At 48.0% G+C, this 18,338-nt stretch overlaps 1 protein-coding gene across 3 annotated transcripts in view; it reads right to left on the reverse strand.

Annotated features, from left to right (window-relative positions):
• The window catches only part of BEND2 (BEN domain containing 2), a 236,477-nt gene that overhangs the window by 144,145 nt on the left and 73,994 nt on the right, over positions 1–18,338 (reverse strand). The gene's annotated exons all lie outside the window — the stretch shown is intronic.

The raw sequence follows: 18,338 nt of genomic DNA on the forward strand, positions 1-18,338 counted from the left end.
TGCAATTTAGATTTCAGTTTAAACACACCTCAACCATATCTAACTCTCTTTGCACATGATATTTGCCCATTAGAGAACAATTTTGCTGCTGCGATCAGGACTGAATTAGGCCCTAAATGTTTATTTGCACCTTTATGCATCTTTGCAAGGGGACTTCCCCTATGCACACTCTTGGTTTGATACCCATCATCATCATCACTGCACACTTGGACGGTCTTGTCCTTGGTGCAAATTATACATCTGAAAACACGCATAGTTATGATACCGGTTATAGCACTAACTTGGATCCAAACAGGGAAATCAGCGCTAACTGAGATGGATTGTCTTCTAAAATACAGTGATATTTAATGAATTAAAATTAGAGTACAAATAAAATGTTTAAGATTAAATTGGTCACACTGCACCAATGAGCTTCTAGTCACCATACATATATAAGTTATTCACTTGCCGCTTGCTCCAATGTCCCCATGGGACCCGCACAGTTTGAATGTCCCTTATCCTGGGGTTGTTGCACAGTCCCCGGGCCGAATACTTGTAATAACAACGCTGGAGGAATATCTGTCCCAGTAGTGTGGCAATACAACAGGAAAGTCCTCACCAGTAGTGCGTAGCTGTAATGAAGTTCGGTCCTTGGTATATGGATGTGGGTTCAAGTAGCAGCGCTTTTTAGCAGAGTCCACAGAGGTCCAAGCGGTGATAAATAATCAGTGAAGAGGCGACACAGGCTCACACCTGACGCGTTTCACAGCTAAACTGCTGCTTTATCAAAGGTGACTGTGGTCCTAACTGGCAGTGTATTTATACCTAAGTTAATTACTCCATTCATTACAGCTGGTCAGACAATCCATCTCGTTCCATATATGTAAATTACTAAAATCATCACTATATGTGTTATGTAGATAGACTCAAGGCAATATAGAAGACACAATATGCATTATGAACCGTTTTACCTTATTTTTATTGTTAAAATACATAAAAAATTCAGTCCGGGAATCCTGGAACGCACGCGGACTTCCGGTCGGTGACCCGCATTGGTTGTTATGGAGATAGAGTCTACCTCTTCTCCAATCATGTACTACGGACGTAGTCACTTCCGGTCCGTGGCCCGCATTAGTTGTTATGGAGATAGAGTCTACCTCTACTCCAATCATGTGGCGCAAACATGGTCACGTGACCGGCATTCAGTGGAGCGCATATTGCGCTACAGAACCTAACTATATTCGTCCGGCTGATAACATAGTAATGTTGCATAAATTATCTATTTTTCTAGCCTTCCGTCATCTGATCATTCATTGGCGGATAGGGGGAGTTTCATTTATTAAAGTCACATGATTAATACAAAGCAATCATTATACCTCATTCACTATCCAGTTATTTTGCTATTGTTATCTTAATGTAAATAAAATCAATTGCTTCATACAGTGATCAGGTAAGTATCTATACATGATTACCTTAGGGCATGTCAATAAACAAAATGTGTCAAAAATAAAAGTGCATAGTAGTTACTTAGTATATAATTATCTGCATCTAGGGAGGCACAACATCAATTCTTGAGAAATAGGTGAAACTTTATAACAATTGAACTAGAAAGGAATCTTTTATTTGATGCTATAAATTGCATCGACAGATTCTACCCACCAATATATCAAGATCTAACTAAAAAATTTAATAGCACTAAAGGGGGGGGAGGACTCACTGTATAGTGCATGATTAGATTAAATTAAATCAATGCCTGCAGTAATGAAAGATGTTCAGAGCATTACTATATTCAAAATGGGGGAGTCTTCATGATTTAGATTACACAATTGAGTTCCACTGACTCATTTAGACCTGCAGGGAATATGCTATTAATTTTAAGCATCCAGAATACTTCTTGTTTGCAGAGGGTCTTGTACCGATCCCCCCCTTTAGGGGGCCCAGCACACCCAGTTGAAGAAATTTAAAGTGCACCGGCTCCTTTGGAGTGAACTCCAGTATCCCTTATGGATGCTGGAGAAGTAAATAATAAGAATTTACTCACCGGTAATTCTATTTCTCGTAGTCCGTAGTGGATGCTGGGAACTCCGTAAGTACCATGGGGAATAGCGGCTCCGCAGGAGACTGGGTACTCTAAGAAAGAATTAGGACTACCTGGTGTGCACTGGCTCCTCCCTCTATGCCCCTCCTCCAGACCTCAGTTAGGGAAACTGTGCCCGGAAGAGCTGACACAATAAGGAAAGGATTTGGAATCCCGGGTAAGACTCATACCAGCCACACCAATCACACCGTACAACTCGTGATACTATACCCAGTTAACAGTATGAACAACAACTGAGCCTCTCGAATAGATGGCTCAAAACAATAACCCTTTAGTTAGGCAATAACTATATACAAGTATTGCAGACAATCCGCACTTGGGATGGGCGCCCAGCATCCACTACGGACTACGAGAAATAGAATTACCGGTGAGTAAATTCTTATTTTCTCTGACGTCCTAGTGGATGCTGGGAACTCCGTAAGGACCATGGGGATTATACCAAAGCTCCCAAACGGGCGGGAGAGTGCGGATGACTCTGCAGCACCGAATGAGCAAACTCAAGGTCCTCCTCAGCCAGGGTATCAAACTTGTAGAATTTTGCAAACGTGTTTGAACCCGACCAAGTAGCAGCTCGGCATAGTTGTAAAGCCGAGACCCCTCGGGCAGCCGCCCAAGAAGAGCCCACCTTCCTCGTGGAATGGGCTTTTACAGATTTAGGATGCGGCAGTCCAGCCGCCGAATGTGCAAGTTGAATCGTGCTACAGATCCAGCGAGCAATAGTCTGCTTTGAAGCAGGAGCACCCAGCTTGTTGGGTGCATACAGGATAAATTGCGAGTCAGTTTTTCTGACTCTAGCCGTCCTGGAAACATATATTTTCAGGGCCCTGACTACGTCCAGCAACTTGGAATCCTCCAAGTCCCGAGTAGCCGCAGGCACCACAATAGGTTGGTTCACATGAAAAGCTGATAGCACCTTAAGAAGGAATTGGGAACGAGTCCTCAATTCCGCCCTATCCATATGAAAAATCAGATAAGGGCTTTTACATGACAAAGCCGCCAATTCTGATACACGCCTGGCCGATGCCAAGGCCAACAGCATGACCACCTTCCACGTGAGGTACTTTATCTCCACGGTTTTAAGTGGCTCAAACCAATGCGACTTTAGGAAATCCAACACCACGTTGAGATCCCAAGGTGCCACTGGGGGCACAAAAGGGGTCTGAATATGCAGCACTCCCTTCACAAAAGTCTGAACTTCAGGCAGTGAAGCCAGTTCTTTTTTGGAAGAAAATCGACAGAGCCGAAATCTGGACCTTAATGGAACCCAATTTTAGGCCCATAGTCACCCCTGACTGTAGGAAGTGCAGAAATCGACCTAGCTGAAATTCCTCCGTTGGGGCCTTCCTGGCCTCACACCAAGCAACATATTTCCGCCATATGCGGTGATAATGTTTTGCGGTCACATCTTTCCTAGCCTTAATCAGTGTAGGAATGACTTCCTCCGGAATGCCCTTTTCTTTTAGGATCCGGTGTTCAACCGCCATGCCATCAAACGCAGCCGCGGTAAGTCTTGGAACAGACAGGACCCCTGCTGCAGCAGGTCCTGTCTGAGCGGCAGAGGCCATGGGTCCTCTGAGATCATTTCTTGAAGTTCTGGGTACCAAGCTCTTCTTGGCCAATCCGGAACCACGAGTATAGTTCTTACTCCTCTCCTTCTTATTATTCTCAGTACCTTGGGTATGAGAGGCAGAGGAGGGAACACATAAACCGACTGGTACACCCACGATGTCACTAGAGCGTCCACAGCTATCGCCTGAGGGTCCCTTGACCTGCGCAATATCTTTTTTTGTTGAGGCGGGACGCCATCATGTCCACCTATGGCCTTTTCCAACGGTTTACAATCATTTTGAAGACTTCTGGATGCAGTCCCCACTCTCCCGGGTGGAGGTCGTGTCTGCTGAGGAAGTCTGCTTCCCAGTTGTCCACTCCCGGAATGAACACTGCTGACAGTGCTAGCACGTGATTTTCCGCCCATCGGAGAATCCTTGTGGCTTCTGCCATCGCCATCCTGCTTCTTGTGCCGCCCTGTCGGTTTACATGGGCTACCGCCGTGATGTTGTCTGACTGGATCAGCACCGGCTGGTGTTGAAGCAGGGGTCTTGCCTGACTTAGGGCATTGTAAATGGCCCTTAGTTCCAGAATATTTATGTGTAGGGAAGTCTCCTGGCTTGACCATAGTCCTTGGAAGTTTCTTCCCTGTGTGACTGCCCCCCAGCCTCGAAGGCTGGCATCCGTGGTCACCAGGACCCAGTCCTGTATGCCAAATCTGCGGCCCTCTAGAAGATGAGCACTCTGCAGCCACCACAGCAGAGACACCCTGGTCCTTGGAGACAGGGTTATCAGCCAATGCATCTGAAGATGCGATCCGGACCACTTGTCCAACAGATCCCACTGAAAGATCCTTGCATGGAACCTGCCAAATGGAATTGCTTCGTAGGAAGCTACCATCTTTCCCAGGACTCGCGTGCAGTGATGCACCGACACCTGTTTTGGTTTCAGGAGGTCTCTGACTAGAGATGACAACTCCTTGGCTTTCTCCTCCGGGAGAAACACTTTTTTCTGGTCTGTGTCCAGAACCATCCCCAGGAACAGTAGACGCGTTGTAGGAACCAGCTGCGACTTTGGAATATTCAGAATCCAGCCGTGCTGTTGTAGCACTTCCCGAGATAGTGCTACGCCGACCAACAACTGCTCCCTGGACCTCGCCTTTATAAGGAGATCGTCCAAGTACGGGATAATTAAAACTCCCTTTTTCCGAAGGAGTATCATCATTTCGGCCATTACCTTGGTAAATACCCTCGGTGCCGTGGACAGACCAAACGGCAACGTCTGGAATTGGTAATGACAGTCCTGTACCACAAAATCTGAGGTACTCCTGGTGGGGAGGGTAAATGGGGACATGCAGGTAAGCATTCTTGATGTCCAGTGAGACCATGTAATCCCCTTCGTCCAGGCTTGCAATAACCGCCCTGAGCGATTCCATTTTGAACTTGAACCTTCTTATATAAGTGTTCAAGGATTTCAAATTTCAAATGGGTCTCACCGAACCGTCCGGTTTCGGTACCACAAACATTGTGGAATAGTAACCCCGTCCTTGTTGAAGGAGGGGTACTTTGATTATCACCTGCTGAGAATACAGCTTGTGAATCGCCTCCAGCACTGCCTCCCTGTCTGGGGGAGCTGTTGGCAAGGCTGATTTGAGGAAACGGCGAGGGGGAGACGTCTCGAATTCCAGCTTGTATCCCTGAGATACCACTTGTAGAATCCAGGGATCCACCCGTGAGCGAGCCCACTGGTCGCTGAAGTTCCGGAGACGGGCCCCCACCGCACCTGGCTCCGCCTGTGGAGCCCCAGCGTCATGCGGTGGACTTAGAGGAAGCGGGAGAGGACTTTTGTTCCTGGGAAGTGGCTGTATGGTGCAGCTTTTTCCCTCTACCTCTGCCTCTGGGCAGAAAGGACGCGCCTTTAACCCGCTTGCCTTTCTGGGGCCGAAAGGACTGTACCTGATAATACGGTGCTTTCTTTGGCTGTGAGGGAACATGGGGTAAAAATGTAGACTTCCCAGCTGTTGCTGTGGAAACGAGGTCCGAGAGACCGTCCCCAAACAATTCCTCACCTTTGTAAGGCAAAACCTCCATGTGCCTTTTAGAATCTGTATCACCTGTCCACTGCCGAGTCCACAATCCTCTCCTGGCAGAAATGGACATTGCATTAATTCTAGATGCCAGCCGGCAAATATCCCTCTGTGCATCTCTCATGTAGAAGACTGCGTCTTTAATATGCTCTATGGTTAGCAATATAGTGTCCCTGTCGAGGGTATCAATGTTATCAGACAGGGAATCTGACCACGCAGCTGCAGCACTGCACATATATGCTGAAGCAATAGCCGGTCTCAGTATAATACCTGAGTGTGTATATACAGACTTCAGGATAGCCTCATGCTTTCTATCCGCAGGCTCCTTTAGGGCGGCCGTATCCGGAGACGGTAGTGCCACCTTCTTTGACAAGCGTGTGAGCGCTTTATCCACCCTAGGGGATGTCTCCCAACGTATCCTGTCCTCTGGCGGGAAAGGGTACGCCATTAGCAACTTTTTAGAAATCACTAATTTCTTATCGGGGAAAGCCCACGCTTCTTCACACACTTCATTCAACTCATCAGATGGGGGAAAAACCACTGGTTGCTTTTTCTCCCCAAACATAATACCCTTTTTTGTGGTACCTGGGTTAATGTCAGAAACGTGCAACACATTTTTCATTGCCGTAATCATGTAACGGGTGGCTCTGTTGGAATGTACACTAGTCTCATCGTCGTCGACACTGGAGTCAGTATCCGTGTCGACATCTGTGTCTGCCATCTGAGGTAACGGGCGTTTTTGAGCCCCTGATGGCTTTTGAGACGCCTGGGCAGGCACGGGCTGAGAAGCCGCCTGTCCCACATCTGCTATGTCGTCAAACCTTTTATGTAAGGAGTTGACACTGTCGCGTAATTCCTTCCACATATCCATCCACTCAGGTGTCGACCCCGCAGGGGGTGACATCACATTTATCGGCACCTGCTCCGCCTCCACATAAGCCTCCTCATCAAACATGTTGACACAGCCGTACCGACACACCGCACACACACAGGGAATGCTCTGACTGAGGACAGGACCCCACAAAGTCCTTTGGGGAGACAGAGAGAGAGTATGCCAGCACACACCACAGCGCTATATAATGCAGGGAGTTACACTACACAAGTGATTTACCCTATAGCCGCTATATATATAGTATTTGCGTCTAAATTTAGTGCCCCCCCTCTCTTTTTTACCCTATTGAGCCTGGAAACTGCAGGGGAGAGCCCGGGGAGCGTCCTTCCAGCGGAGCTGTGAGAGGAAATGGCGCCAGTGTACTGAGGGAGATAGCCCCGCCCCTTTTTCAGCTGACTTCTCCCGCTCTTATAATAATAATGTGGCAGGGGTATTTTACACATATATAGCTTCTTAGGCTATATTATGTGTGATTAGCCACTTTAAGGTACTCTAATTGCTGCCCAGGGCGCCCCCCCCAGCGCCCTGCACCCATCAGTGACCGGAGTATGTGGTGTGCACAGGGAGCAATGGCGCACAGCTGCAGTGCTGTGCGCTACCTTAATGAAGACCGGAGTCTTCAGCCGCCGATTTCCGTGAAGATCTTCATGCTTCTGGCTCTGCAAGGGGGACAGCGGCGCGGCTCCGGGACCGGACGACCGAGGCTGGGCCTGTGTTCGATCCCTCTGGAGCTAATGGTGTCCAGTAGCCTAGAAGCCCAAGCTAGCTGCAAGCAGGTAGGTTCGCTTCTCTCCCCTAAGTCCCTCGTTGCAGTGAGTCTGTTGCCAGCAGATCTCACTGAAAATAAAAAACCTAATAAATACTTTCTTTACTAGAAGCTCAGGAGAGCCCCTAGTGTGCAACCAGCTCGAGCCGGGCACAGATTCTAACTGAGGTCTGGAGGAGGGGCATAGAGGGAGGAGCCAGTGCACACCAGGTAGTCCTAATTCTTTCTTAGAGTGCCCAGTCTCCTTCGGAGCCTGCTATTCCCCATGGTCCTTACGGAGTTCCCAGCATCCACTAGGACGTCAGAGAAATATATATATAATTTTGTAAGGACATTTTTATGATGAAAAATTAAACGTTGAAAGCCTGAAGTCGTCTGACTGCTGAATTTAGGTTGCATTGCAAGACCCGAGAGTGCCACCTTCACCTCTGCTTATTTGTGTTTTGCCATCTACTGGAAGGCACCGGGGCAACTACTACTATTTAGTAAGGAGTGCCGGTCACTGTTGTTCTCTCTCTCTTATAGATAGATAGATAGATAGATAGATAGATAGATAGATAGATAGATAGATAGATAGATAGATAGATAGATCGATACACACACACATTTATTATATATAAATAATAAAAAGGTATTAAATATTTTACCCTTAACCACTTGCCTGGCATGGTCGCATCAGATGTGACCATACCAGCAAGTGCTTTATCTGACCTGGTCGGACAGGATGCGACAAGTCAGATAAACAGTGTTAGCAGCGGCAGGGAAGGGAAACTGCTGATCGGTCAGGACCGCAGGACCCCCACCTCCAGCGGCTGCAGACAATAGCAGCCGCTGGGTAGTGTAAATTAACCCCTTCCCCCCCCCTGTGTCAAAATGAAAGCCGCGATGGTTGCAATGTTTCCCATGGTAGCGATGTTGCTAATCGATGTTTCGATGTTTGTGAGGGAAATATTTACCAAAAAAAAATATTTTTTTTTTTAACTCAAATCATTTTGGACAGGGTTAAATTCATGTTCTTCACCTAATTCACTCATAAAAAAAAAAATTTCGGAGCGGTTTTCGGGGGGAAAAATTGTCCGTTAAGTGGTTAAAAATCAAAAACACTTCCAAAAACCATAAAGAAGAAAAGGTAAACTGCTGTTGTTTTGGCAAATTTGTCACAGATAAAGGGGCAGATTTATTAAGCATGGTGAAGTGATAAAGTGGAAGGTGATAACGCACCAGCCAGTCATCTCCTAACTGTCATTTTTCAAACCCAGCCTGTAACATGAAAGTTATCACTTCACCAGGCTTAATAAATCTGCCCCTGTCAGGAATCCGCAGTCTCCATTGCATCACTTCCAGTGAACAGGGGTCTCCTGGCTTCAGTCCTCTGTTTTCAGAGTATTCCCTGTGAATTGGACCTGTGGAACTACAGGTTCCAGCAGTTCCAGTCTTCAGTCTCCTGCAGCCCACAGCTCACTGTTCTCCACCTAACCAGTTCTATCTTTTGGTAACCACTGCTTTCAGCCAGCAACCAGCAGTGCATGGCATTAACTGTCTACAGAGTTATTCTCCCGGTTAATCACCAGCTCCAGTTAACTCACAGCTGATCTGAACACCCAATCCAGCAGGGTGTGTTCTCACAGAGATCATCCAATCATCATAGACCAAGGTGTTTAAACTCCAGTTCCTGGCTCAATCTCATCGCCTTGGACAACACGTCACATTCTGTGAACAGGCGTCTCCTGTTTGCAGTCATCTGTCTGCGCAGAGACCCCTGTGTATTGGACCTGTGGAACTACAGGTCCCAGCAGTTCCAGTTCCATTCCAGTTTCCAGTTCCAGGTTCCAGTCTTCAATCCTTTGCTCCCAGCAATCTCCTATTACTGGCATCTCCAAGTTGTTTCCCTGTTCCAGTGTTCCTGTGGAACTACAAGTACCAGCAACCACTCCAGCTCTCCTGCGAGTCACATTCAGTGTGCAAGTTCCTGTGTTCCAGTCTCCATTGTTCCTGTTTGCCTTCCAGTCTGGTCTGGATCCGCTCTCCAGTTCCCCTGTGTTCCTGTTTGCCTTCCAGCCTGGTCTGGATCCGCTCTCCAGTTCCCCTGTGTTCCTGTTTGCCTTCCAGCCTGTTCCGATACCACAATGGAACCACAAGCACCAGCAATCCCTGCATCTGCTGTCAGGCTCCACACCTTTCACAGCTACAGTGTGCTCCAGCCCTCTGCAGTAGAGACTCTCTCTCCAGGTGCATCTCATCATCTCCACCTGTGCATCAGCCTGCAAGCTGCCAGTGTAATTTCCAACAGCACTGTGAACTTAACACCTGTCACCTGCATTTGCTACCAGGCTTACTACCATTGTTACCATCTCTGCTGGCTCCACGGCCTAACTATCTCTGGTTCCCATACCAGCATATCGATCCCTTGATCGATTATACAGCCATACCGTTATTGCCATAGACTCTCAGCTTCCACGCTGCACCATACCCATTGCATTTATTGTTTGTTATTGCAAGTATTCCTGCTGCCATATTGCTTCTCTTTTCATTTAATAAATAACATTGCGCACATGCGCAGGAATCCAATCCAGCCTCCTCACTTCTTCCATCCTACCTCCACTGACCCACTAGCGCCCCCTCCGGGGACACAAACCAAACCGAACCTGACAGTTTGTCCAAGGCCCATGGACCCGGACGGTGGTCAGAGTGTGGGGTCAGGGTCACTCCAGAGTTTGGTGTCACGACTCAATGATTATGAGGCTGCACAACAACAAGTGATCCTGTTTCTACAGGGAATGTCTATCCGTTTGGATACCTTGCAGCAATCCCTTCCAAGTTCTGTTGTTTCTCCAGTTCCTGTTCAAGTCACTCCTGCTCCAGTCATTTCAACTTTCCCTGCACAATCCGTTCCTGTGGATGGATCTTGCTCAAGTCAGTCCTATGGCAGTCCCTTCACAGCTAATTCTCCTGAGAGAGCGACTTCCTCCTTTGAAAGTTTCAAGACTCCTTTGTTGTCTGCTGTGAACTCTGAACCAATAAGCACTCTTTATCATCTATTGGAACAACTTCAAAGTCTCCTAACAAAAATCATTCCAATAATGCCAGAAATCCTGGGTGGTGCTTTAAACGCAGTGAAGAGTACTGCTCAAAGTATTGAGACTAGTGCGACCTCCGTGTCAACTTTTCTTCAAACTAAAGTCTCTTCTCTTATGCAGAGAGAGGGCAGATTCCAGAGCTATCCGCGCTCCAAACTCACGGAAGCTGAATGCCGGCATCGCAAGCAGCTTCATCTCTGCTTTTACTGTGGGAGTTCTAGTCATCTTATTAAGGACTGTTCCTTCCGCAACTCAAAAGTTAGTGACAGGTCCCAACATCACAGTGTTTTCACCTGCAAACCTTCCAACGTATCCTCTACAGTTTCAAGTTCCTTTACCCCGGACAGGAGTGTCCAAAAAGTCTACGATTGGGGTCCTGTGACAAATAGACCCAATCCCAAGTTCAGAAATCAACAGAGACTATCTATGTTACCCATAACTAAAGTAGTATCTGTGCCTGCAGCCCGAGAAGGGGCGTCTGTGCCAACAGCCCGAGAAGGGGCGCCTGTGCCTACAGCCCGAGAAGGGGCGTCTGTGCCTACAGCCCGAGAAGGGGCGTCTGTGCCTACAGCCCGAGAAGGGGCGTCTGTGCCTACAGCCCGAGAAGGGGCGTCTGTGTCTACAGCCCGAGAAGGGGCGTCTGTGTCTACAGCCCCAGGTGGGGCATCTGATGTTGTGACCCCAGAAGGGGTATCTGATGTTCAGGTTCCAGAAGTGGCATCCGGGCATGCAACTCAAAGAAGTGTGTCTGATCTATTAACCCCAGGAGGGGTCTTTGGAGTTTCAGCCTCAAGTGAGGAATCCAGGGCCAAGATCCCAGGAGGAATTCTTAAAGCCACAGATACAGACATGAACTTTTGTTTGCCAACTTCAGAGAGTGCTACCAGCTCAGTACCACTCCAAGAGGGATCATCAGAACATCCGGATTCTGTCTATACAGAGTCAAGGGTCAATGGACCTAGCCCGGTTCCAGCCGTCGGTCCAAAGTCTCCACTGGTTCCAGCCAGCCTGAGTGGCTCCAATGATGGGCTACCTCCTTCGGTTCCAGCCGATTCCAGCATCCTCGGATCAAATCCGGTCCTATCCGTCAGTCCGAGGACTCCACCGGTTCCTGCCGGTTCAAGCTCTTCCAGACCCAATCCGGTCCCGTCCGCCTGTCCGGATCAGCCTCCTTCGGTTCCAGCCGATTCCAGTAAGCCTCCTTCGGTTCCAGCCGATTCCAGTCTCTTCGGATCAAATCCAGTCCTATCCGTCAGTCCGAAGACTCCTCCGGTTCCAGCCGGTACCAGCTTTTCTGGACCCAATCCGGTCCCATCCGTCTGTCCAGATCAGCCTCCTTCAGTTCAAGTCAATTCAAGTAGTCCTGTACAAATCCCGGATCCATCCGTTTGTCCAAAGTTGCCATCTGTCCCAGCCGATTCCAGTTCCTCTGAACCCGGTGTGGTTCTCTCCAGTGTTTCAAGTAAGCAACTCCTGTCGCTATGTCCAGAGTCTACAGTTCTTGCAGATATTGCAGTTGCCTCAACCCAGATGGAGGCTCTAAGCAATTCACCCCAAGATGAAGCTTCTAGCGTTCTGTCAACCTCAGCTGAGAATTCCCGTCAGTCAATCCAGGAGATGACGTCCTCTCTCCACCCTCGAGCATTTCAAGTTGATTCTACTCCTGCTTCTGAATGCTTATTCCAGTCCTCAACTCTCAAGTGTCCTACATTGTCTTCCGAGACTTCAACTGACATTCAGTCTTCCAAGTGTCCACTAGATACACAAGCTCCAGTCTACTTTGATGGTGACTATGCTCAGTTCCGTGCAGTGGCGAGCCAATACCTCGCTTTTACTGAGTCGGAATCTTCACTGAGTATTACTCCAGCCAATGCAATCAGATACTTCCTCCTGTTCTTCAAAGGTAGAGCACTGGACTGGGCGAATCCTCTCATTGAATCTAAAGATCCACTACTGAGTGATCTTCCCGCTTTATACAAAGCAGTAAAACAGGAGTTTGCTCCAAAGTTTATGCATTCAAATTGGCATTCTGGCCAATTTGTCAACAGTTTGTCTACTGCTAAATCCTCTCCAACATCTCTGTCTGTGCAAGATCAGGATACATTAGACCAAGCTATTAAAGATTTCCAAGCTGCAAAGTCAAGACAAGGTTCCCAGACTTCAGATTTGAAAGTTGCATATACTTCCGTGTCTCCATCCTACAGCAACACTTCTGAAAGTATAGACTCCCCGGATTCAACATCTGCTCAGTCTTCTGATCAGTCTTCCAGTTCTCAGTTTTTCGACTCAACTCTTTCCAAACACGATCAGGTTCTGTTGAATCAATGTATCAGAGATTTCAAGAATTACAGGAATTGGAGAGCTCCAGAACCAGTTCAAAGTCTACCATCTGTTTACGTAAGTGTTGGCTATGCTGCCGTTAACCCTAGTCCTGGTGTCTCATATAGCTTCAAATTCACTGGTCCACAGACTGTCTCAGATTCTGTTGTTCCTAAACAAAAGGCTCCCATGACCACACTAGACCTGGACTCTGACTCTGAAAGTGAGTTTGTTGATGAAGACTCAAGTTACATTATGGGAGGTTCTATCCTTCCTAGCTATGCCTTTTCCAAGGAAGTAAATTCTGTCTCAAATGACCATGAATGGTCTACTTGTTCTGACGAGAAAAATCTGTCTTCTGAAGATGAAAGTTGGGAAGACTTTTGAGGACCTCTGCTTTTGTGTATTCCTAAGTTCTTTTTCAAGGATCCTCCAAGTTCCAGCGTGGGTGTTCGGTGCCCACCCATAAAAGGGGGGGTACTGTCAGGAATCCGCAGTCTCCATTGCATCACTTCCAGTGAACAGGGGTCTCCTGGCTTCAGTCCTCTGTTTTCAGAGTATTCCCTGTGAATTGGACCTGTGGAACTACAGGTTCCAGCAGTTCCAGTCTTCAGTCTCCTGCAGCCCACAGCTCACTGTTCTCCACCTAACCAGTTCTATCTTTTGGTAACCACTGCTTTCAGCCAGCAACCAGCAGTGCATGGCATTAACTGTCTACAGAGTTATTCTCCCGGTTAATCACCAGCTCCAGTTAACTCACAGCTGATCTGAACACCCAATCCAGCAGGGTGTGTTCTCACAGAGATCATCCAATCATCACAGACCAAGGTGTTTAAACTCCAGTTCCTGGCTCAGTCTCATCGCCTTGGACAACACGTCACATTCTGTGAACAGGCGTCTCCTGTTTGCAGTCATCTGTCTGCAGAGATACCCCTGTGTATTGGACCTGTGGAACTACAGGTCCCAGCAGTTCCAGTTCCGTTCCAGTTCCAGGTTCCAGTCTTCAATCCTTTGCTCCCAGCAATCTCCTATTACTGGCATCTCCAAGTTGTTTCCTTGTTCCAGTGTTCCTGTGGAACTACAAGTACCAGCAACCACTCCAGCTCTCCTGCGAGTCACATTCAGTGTGCAAGTTCCTGTGTTCCAGTCTCCATTGTTCCTGTTTGCCTTCCAGCCTGGTCTGGATCCGCTCTCCAGTTCCCCTGTGTTCCTGTTTGCCTTCCAGCCTGGTCTGGATCCGCTCTCCAGTTCCCCTGTGTTCCTGTTTGCCTTCCAGCCTGTTCCGATACCACCGTGGAACCACAAGCACCAGCAATCCCTGCATCTGCTGTCAGGCTCCACACCTTTCACAGCTACAGTGTGCTCCAGCCCTCTGCAGTAGAGACTCTCTCTCCAGGTGCATCTCATCATCTCCACCTGTGCATCAGCCTGCAAGCTGCCAGTGTAATTTCCAACAGCACTGTGAACTTAACACCTGTCACCTGCATTTGCTACCAGGCTTGCTACCATTGTTACCATCTCTGCTGGCTCCACGGCCTAACTATCTCTGGTTCCCATACCAGCATATCGATCCCTTGATCGATTATACAGCCATACCGTTATTGCCATAGACTCTCAGCTTCCACGCTGCACCATGGGGGTCATTCCGAGTTGTTCGCTCGTTATTTTTTTCTCGCAACGGAGCGATTAGTCGCTAATGCGCATGCGCAATGTCCGCAGTGCGACTGCGCCAAGTAAATTTGCTATGCAGTTATGTATTTTACTCACAGCATTACGAGGTTTTTTCTTCGTTCTGGTGATCGTAGTGTGATTGACAGGAAGTGGGTGTTTCTGGGCGGAAACTGGCCGTTTTATGGGAGTGTGTGAAAAAACGCTACAGTTTCTGGGAAAAACGCGGGAGTGGCTGGAGAAACGGAGGAGTGTCTGGGCGAACGCTGGGTGTGTTTGTGACGTCAAACCAGGAACGACAAGCACTGAACTGATCGCACTGGCAGAGTAAGTCTCGAGCTACTCAGAAACTGCACAGAGAAGTCTTTTCGCAATATTGCGAATCTTTCGTTCGCAATTTTGATAAGCTAAGATTCACTCCCAGTAGGCGGTGGCTTAGCGTGTGCAAAGCTGCTAAAAGCAGCTTGCAAGCGAACAACTCGGAATGAGGGCCCATACCCATTGCATTTATTGTTTGTTATTGCAAGTATTCCTGCTGCCATATTGCTTCTCTTTTCATTTAATAAATAACATTGCGCACATGCGCAGGAATCCAATCCAGCCTCCTCACTTCTTCCATCCTACCTCCACTGTCCCACTAGCGCCCCCTCCGGGGACACAAACCAAACCGAACCTGACAGCCCTAAATCACAAAAAAAAAAAAACTTTTTTTTTTTTTAACTCCAACGTTAAGAAGCCAATGCAATTCAAAGATCCTAGTGGCTTCAGCGCGTTACCATTAGAAGACAGATTTTGCTTGCACCCTGAGAGGTGCAAGCCTTCAACATCATTGGGATAACCGCTTTTGGAATACCTCTCGCCCTCAGGATAGAGACTTAAACAGAAACTTTGGTAAGTTCAGCCATATTAAGGCAGGGTGAATGAATGGCCCTTGTTGAAGATGTCCCATACAAGCGGAATGAGGACAGGAGTCATCTATCAGAAGACCCTGAAGGCCCGAGCACCCCGACCACCTCAGCCAGTCCAAAGCCACCAGAAGAACCATCACCGAACCCAGGTAAGAAGCCGATTCACTAATGTGCTCCACAAAACCAGGGCAACCAGAGTAAAGACCGTCCACTAGTCAGTCCACCCATTTTTCATCCTCCTTAGTTACCCAGGCAGAGACCAATATGGGCCTAACAAATGCCCCTACCATCACAAAGACTTAAGGGTAGATTCCAGCTTACGATAAGAGAGAAGTAGAACCTGGTTATAGGAATAGTAATCTATTTGGACAACAGGAGGGGTTTGCCAAAGGTGAGGATTACCTTTATGACCTATCTGAAGATAGCAAAGGGATAAATGAGGCAATTCAACTGTTTTGGGAGTCTATTTTAAGTATAAAAATAGTATAGATACCCAAACAATTGTAAGGATTCAATTGTGTTTTGGTGTCCATTCATATTGCGCATGTCACGCCTTTACAGACAGGGTTTTGCCATGTAAAAGAGCTAAACCCATCTAAAGTCCTGCCTTGGGTGTCCAAACGGCCGTGAGTATTGACTTGGCTAATATTTCTTCTCGCACCTCAGGAGGCTGCGAGAATAAATGTCAGCCCTGTGGCTATCGGGCATCTAAACGGAGCAACAATTTAATTACTCCCTTTTGCGCCACCTAATGTCTAGAAATATGGTACTTGTAGTTCAGATGTGCCCATGATGAGGATAATGCATCCTCCAATTGCGGGGAGGAGAGAAAGGTAACCAGCTCTGCTGAGTTTCTGAAGACTCAAGAATCTTAGATATACAAAATCTGTCAGACAGCCTTGGTTAAGGCGTCAACCCACTGTATGTCAGTAGGATCATCTTCCATCACAGAATAAAGATCCACATCTGATTCAGCCGAATGATCATCCTCACCGAGATGAAAACTCTGAATTGGATTCTTCCCAGGACTAAAGGTTACCTGAAAGTATCCGCTTCTGAGGACCACTCTGTCTAGACGCATCACCCAAACCAATAGAGGTTTAAGGACGCCCTCCAGAGATGAAGAGACATGCACCAATCCTAATCCCGAGAGGGCCAAGCCCTGAGCTCAGGTAAATTTAGTGTTCACTCTAGACTGTTTTAGCAGGGCGCCGCGCCCTGTCCGTTTTTTAGAAGGCAAGACTCCCCCTGTCCCTTTTGCTGCACCCTGCTAAAACAGCCGCCCGCTTCCTGCCCTCCCAGCATGTAAAGATGCCGTGCGCATGCGCGCGGCATCCATTCACACATTGGGAGAGAGCTGGGGGAACCCCAGCACCGTCGGAGGTGCTGGGCACGCCCCCAAAAGTGACGTCGACGGCCACAGACGCCCTCTATAGTAGCGTCTGTGGGCTGCCCCGCCCACTAAAATGCTCTAATTTGCATGGTTGCACCCCCGTTTCAGGAGCGAGCGCGAACTCCGGCGCCCTGCCCCTGCCTCATCCTAGGGGGAACACTAAAATTAACAGACTCAGATGAAGAAAAAGTGGCCAAACCCTGATGGTCCCACCTAAAAATGGGGGACAGAGAAGCTCAAGGGAGCAGAATTACCTGCATGCTAGCTACCAACTGTTGCGACAATTCAGACATTGACCCGGCCAGCAGCGCTACTCAGGCTGGCGTATCCACGAGCAGCGGCACTCAACTCCAGCATAGCACGTGCACTCGCAAACAGCCCCACAATCAGACAATGAATGAGGAAATTTGGACTTGCACTTTGCGCAGGCAAAAGCTGTTTTTACCACCCAACTTTTATCAGGGAGCGTCCCACCTAGGGAAGCGAATCCAGACTAATTTTTTTAAAAATATTGCAATCCTGGGATTCAGTTGAAAAACAGCTTTAGTGTGATCCCATGGCCCATACCTTGGCTAGTAAAAGGACATTTTGGCTGGCAGCAGCTAGGTCTCTCAGAGTCGGGGTGCAGACAGTACTGTGTGGGTACCTGATTCAGGTGCCCCCCTTGGCAGAGCTGTTGTTATTACTAGTGTGGTGACCGCTTGCGGCTGAACTTACACTAGGGCTACTTCTGGGTCTCTGCCGGATGTCGTCCAGCAGCCTGACTGCTGGCAAATCAGTCACCCTACACTCCACTAGGGTGCGACACTCAGGTCAGCGCTGCTCATTCCCGGAGCTGACAATGCTCTGCAGACAGCAGGGGCAGAAGGTGTGCTTGTATATGAGCTCCCAGGCAGTGGTGTCCAGCCTCTCCAGGCACATGAAGCACTCTATCAAATCTAAGAGGGAGGACTCGGGCTGAGGCAGCATCTGAGCCGAGTGCATAGTGCTCAGCACTGCCTGGCTGAAAACAAATGTACACATGCACACTGTAATCCAAGAAATCCCAGGATTGGGGGAACCAGATTGACATCCCAACTTTTTTGGCCAAAAGCCTGAGATACTGCTGATCCCGACCCTGTTTAACAGGGGTCATAAAAAATAATATCAAACCAAACACTGAGGATGATAGGAGTGATACTATGTCACAGAAGGCAACTGACTATAAGGAAGAGGACCACAGTAAATTGGTAAATACTAATGCAACAGACAGCTCTGCGGAGTGTAAACCCTTGCACATTGTAACTAAAGTACCCCCTCACAAATACTAAAAGAACTCTACACAGTCAATGCCGCTTTGGAACCAAACCCACGACTTTCATGCCATCGGTCAGTAATGCTAACCATTACACTTTCCGCACTGTCTTTGGAACTGCATGACTGCAGACTAAGCCCTAGCAGCAGGCCATACCTGTAAAAAAGAATTTACATATGGCAAATGAACACACATTGTACACTGGTTGGCACAGAACCAGCACAATATATAACCTAGATACAGTGCTCAGAGATGAGTGACACCTCAATATACTGTATACCGATAACCACACATAGGTGAGTGAGCGCAA

Source organism: Pseudophryne corroboree, chromosome 2 (genome assembly GCF_028390025.1).
Source record: "Pseudophryne corroboree isolate aPseCor3 chromosome 2, aPseCor3.hap2, whole genome shotgun sequence".
In the NCBI taxonomy this organism is placed as follows: domain Eukaryota; kingdom Metazoa; phylum Chordata; class Amphibia; order Anura; family Myobatrachidae; genus Pseudophryne; species Pseudophryne corroboree.